Genomic DNA, 5,323 nt, shown 5'->3' on the forward strand with positions numbered 1-5,323 from the left:
AAAGCTTGACAAAAAAACCACCCTCAGAACATTTGTGGTATGAAAAGTTACAAGGTATGCACTGGTTGGAAATGAATGAGTAGGCCCACCCCAAAACCTTTGCAGGAGCAAACAATACAATGCTAGTGCTGCTGCTGCTGCTGCAAGGCTATTGAAGAGAAGAAGTCGGTTGCAAATGGCTGCTTAGCAGAGGACCAGCTTCATTGTAAAAGAACCTTGCACAAGAGCTGGACACAGCGCCACCTTTAGTTGAAATAGCCATATAACGATTCCGCGATATATAAATGCCATAAATAAACAAATAAATAAAATGGTGTTGAAAGTGGGAATGTGTATGACCACCCAGATCGCATCCTGAGTGCATAATGAAAAGGATGTCTGCAAGGACCCAGGTACTCCTTTAGGTTCCCCACCACAATACTTCTGGCTACCAGCCTGCAAGAATCCTTTCCGCTTCGCTGCTCAGGGGCAGAACTGAAAAAGAGGAATTTGCTGGTCAATTACAAATTCACATTTTCTCAATCAGTTGCTACTGATGAGTTTCACTGCAACAAAATGCTGCTTCCATTGCTTAATTCCCAAGCCACGTTGGAGAATATCAAAGAACCATGTAATCTTTGTGATATTTTGAGAACTTGCCGTTCCATTAAGCAATTGGATGACATCAGAACATTTTATCTGTGCAGCACACATCTGAAATGGCATTTCCCAGTAGATATGAATGCAGCCGGACAGTCTTTCACCCCTACCCCTCTTATCGGTGTCATTCTAACATTCCTTATGGAAGCCAAGGGAGGGGCAAAAGCCTCTACGACTGCATCATCCTCATTCTTTTTTAAAAAAATAAAAGCATAGGCGCATGAGAAAAGCCTGACTGCTGGATCAGCCCCACAGCCATCGAGCCCCACTTCCTGTTCTCACAGTGGCCCCTGGATGACTCCAGGAAACCCATGAGCCAAACCTTAGTCCATCAGCGCTCTCTGCGCGGGAGACTTCCAGCAACTGGTATTCAGAGCCCGTTTTTGAGCCCTCTGTTCTTTGTGCCCAAATAAGTAGAAGGTTGGTGTGTTTTTTAATTGGTTTTCAGTTTATCCCCAATTTTAATTCTTGAATGTGTTAAATAGTTGTTTTTAACTGTTTTACCAATAATTGTATTGTTTCATTTTTTTGTAAACTGCTTTGAGGTGTATAAATTTTATGAAATAAATAAAATAAAGTGCAGTGCAGCAATGAAGGCAGGTCATTGTAAGAAGCTTACAATCAACTCATTTACATTTAAGCCCTACGTGATTTTTCCAGTTCCTCACACAATCAGAATTACACGGAGAGGCAAGGACGGCCACGTTATTGGTCCATGATATGAAAATGCAGCTCTGGGGCAGACTCAGAGGAACAAGAGACAGAGCCTGGGAGCCAGTGCCCCCTCTTCATGGACCATCCAGGCCAGAAGATGGAGGACTGCCCAACAACCCTGGCTGCAGAATAGGGCAGTGGTCCTTTCAACTCCTTAGAGTGGCAGCGCTAACAGGAGGTATCAGGTCAGTCTCCATAAGGCAGTGCTTCTCAAACTTTGTTCTCTGGGCCACACTTTCAGAATAAAAATTTGCTAGTGCTATTTTTTAAATAGATAATAAATACATTGGAAAACAAAATGAAACAACAACTAGTAGTGCTTGATTTATAACTTGGAACACAACTGTTTTAAAGTATGATCATGGCACATCCAGAAAGTATAAAACAATGCAGCTACATAAGAACATGAATCATTCCTAGAGGTCCTGGGCCCTAAGGAAGTTAGATTAGCCTCAACCAGAGCCAGGGCCTTTTCAACACTGGTGGAATGCTCTGCCTCATGAGACCAGGGCCCTGCGGGATCTTATTTCTTTCCGCAGGGCTTGCAAGACAGAGTTGTTCCGCCTGGCCTTTGGCTTAGAATCAGTTTGATTCCCTCCCCCTCTTTCTTTTTCCTTTTTCCTCCTGTGATGAGGCTGCATTTTAATGTTTTAATGTTGTATTTTAATCTTGTTTTTAAGTTGTATTCATGCAACTTGTTTTTATTATTGCTTGTTAGCCGCCCTGAGCCTGGCCTTGGCTGGGGAAGGTGGGGCATAAATAAAATTTATTATTATTATTATTCCAGAGGCATTGACTTATGCCCAAGATTGTGTCTGACGTCATGTGCCTGGCCTGCAATGTGCGGGACATTACATTGTCAGCCCAGAGCGCTGTGGCTTCAATGGCCAGCAGCCCCTCCTCTCCTGCTCAGGAGGAACTGACCACTGAAGCTCTGCTCCATGCTTGGACTCCTGTCCCAATCAGCATTGAGGGGGGGCAGCCAACAGATATTGGGGGAGCAAAAGCACCTCGTCCCCATAGAGTTGGTGGCCCTGAATCATTCCAGAAATATAATTATAAAACGAGTCTCTTACATATGCACCTTAAGTATGTCTACAAACTCAATGAGAGGTGCAAACTTGTTTTAGCAGGCTAAGCGCCACCCTCTTAATCATTTTGCTTGTCCTTTTCTAAACCTTTTCCAACTCTACAATATCTTTTTTGAGGTGAGACAACCTTAACTTCACAGTACTCCAAATTATGGTTCCCACCATAAGGAAACTCTGAGCTGAACCCAAACTGAAACTGTACCAACTTTCGGCATGTGATGTTATCCAACGTGGAATGAACAAAAGTCACAGCTGGAAGTGAGGTGGGAGCCTTCCTGCTATTGAGAGAGGAAAGAAAGATATGCTGTGGAGCCATAAGAATCCCTGCCCTCGTGCTTTCCTGCAGACAACAGCCTGGACGGCCCTCAAAGAGAAACCTTTTCCATATACAGGAGCACCTGGCCTAAGCGGAGGTGCAAACCACATAAGATGCAGGAGTCCAGTGACTGGAGCTCCCAAAGCCCCCCCCCCCTTTTAACCTTAAATGCAGATGTGGCATTTAATCCAGATCTGATTGGAGCAAGGACAGCAGGGGAGCAAGGTGAAACATTTCCTTTGCAACATTTTTCCAATTAAATTGGTTGTGGTTATTATTCTGTATTAAGTTACATACAGTTTCCTTGATGAAATGGCTTCTAGACTCTCAAAGATAGTTATTAAACCTTCTCTGAAGATTATTAGACCTTCAGTAGAAAAAAATTATCCTCCTTTCCCCCCATTCTAATATCAGCTTGAGTAACAATTCTTTGTGGGGGGAGGTTGAAACCCCTTTCCCCTTGCAACCCTTCTCCAATCAGTTTCTAAAACACACACTATGGCTGTTTTAAGGTACTTAGGAAGCTGCCTTATTCGTCTACACCAGTGGGTCTCAAAGGGTATGGCAGGAGAAGATGACAAGTGTGGCAAGAAGATTCAAGGACAATCAAAGAAACATTTAAACATTTATGTGTAGCATAATATAGTACACACACACACTTATTTGCAGAACATGGATAGGTATCTTTTCAAAATGAGAGCAAGAGCATCAAGTGATACGGAGGACCATCCTAGTTCTGATCGAGAATCACCATTCATACAGAGTGCTGGAGAGGCCTGTTTTATTCAACACCCGTAGCAGGCCCAAGCAAACCTCCAAAAAAGGAAGTTTGTCAACAATATATGGATAGCTATCTGAGTCTCAGTTTCAGGTGGGATGGAGATGACAATGTCTCTCAGCCTATAGGTTTGATCTGTGGTAAGAAGCTTTCAAAGTCCAATATGGGCCCAAACAAGATGAAAAGACGTCAAAATATGGAAATCTGGCAAACATAAATATTTTGAAAGGCTTTTGGAACAGCAGAAATGCCAACTATCATATGTAAAAAAATGAGTAAAAGATAAGATGCAAATATATTCAGGGTGATGAGAGCAAATTTTTATTCTGAAAGTGTGAGAAAAAAGTTTGAGAATCATAGAATCATAGAGTTGGAAGAGACCACAAGGGCCATCGAGTCCAACCCCCTGCCAAGCAGGAAACACCATCAGAGCACTCCTGACATATGGTTGTCAAGCCTCTGCTTAAAGACCTCCAAAGAAGGAGACTCCACCACACTCCTTGGCAGCAAATTCCACTGTCGAGCAGCTCTTACTGTCAGGAAGTTCTTCCTAATGTTTAGGTGGAATCTTCTTTCTTGTAGTTTGGATCCATTGCTCCGTGTCCGCTTCTCTGGAGAACTACGGTCCTACACTGACTGGCAGTGACTCTTACTCAACAGAAGGAGTTCCTATATTCTGGGTGCAGATTAGGAACATTTCCTACCTAAGATGTCAAGGATCAGACCTGGGACAGACCCAGCCCAATACATTTTGCTGCTTGAGGCAAAACAGAAAATACCCCTCCCCCACCGCCACTCTTGCTGCTGCCTCCTCCTCTGCTGCCCCTGGAATATTGTGTCCAATTCTGGGCACCGTAATTTAAGAAGCATGTTGACAAGTTGGGACGTGTGCAGAGGAGGGTGACCAAGATGATCAAGGGTGGAAACCAAGCCTGATGAGGAACGGTTGAAGGAGCTGGGTATGTTCAGCCTGAAAAAGAGGAGACTGAGAGGAGAGATCCTTTGCCAAGTCTTTGCAGTGGTGGTGCAAGCCGATCGGGCGCCTGGGGCAGCGCATGTGCCACCGCGTCACTCCCAGGAGAGACGCGTGGCTCAGGCACACTGCAGGCCCTGCAGTGAGTGCCGCCCAGCATTTTGTCACCCCCCTCAGTGGTGACACCCAGGGTGCACCGCCCCCCCCCTTCCTCCGCTCCTGAGCCTTTGCATCTTTTAGCTTTGTAATACAGTCAAAGAAAACACTGCCATTTCATTTGAAAGATATTTGAGTATCATCCAGGCAGGTGATGCTCCTGCCCACAAAAGTTTGGAGGTAGGTGTTCAAGTATCACATGTTACCCAAGTGCCCTGTGGTTATTGTGCCTTATGAGCTGGAGTGGGAGAGACGCTTGAACGATTTCCTGAGAAAGCAGCTGTGGGTGGAACTTTTGTACCTACTCACTGAATGCGGATTCCAAACAGCTCTTGCCAGAACTACTCATTGCTCTCAGCATCACACATACTGTCCCCACCCTGACTGCACATGGTCTCCTACCGGGATCCCAATGACCAAAAAGACACCCTGTTGCTACCAGCAGAAATGTACCACCCTCCCCACATTCTTCCTGAATTGGAGCTATCCAAAATACGTTGGGTATTGAGGAGATGCCCCCCCCCCCCGCCAGGCTACCATTGCTGTCTGTTGCTTCTTTCTGTGATGCATTCTTGTCTCCCTTGGAAGGTTCTGCAAATGCCAGCCGAAGCCAAAGGGTGTTGCTTTCCTTTCACAAGTGGCCAGCTAATTAGATA

This window comes from Podarcis gaigeae, assembly GCF_964106915.1.
Source record: "Podarcis gaigeae genome assembly, chromosome: 8".
Taxonomy (NCBI): domain Eukaryota; kingdom Metazoa; phylum Chordata; class Lepidosauria; order Squamata; family Lacertidae; genus Podarcis; species Podarcis gaigeae.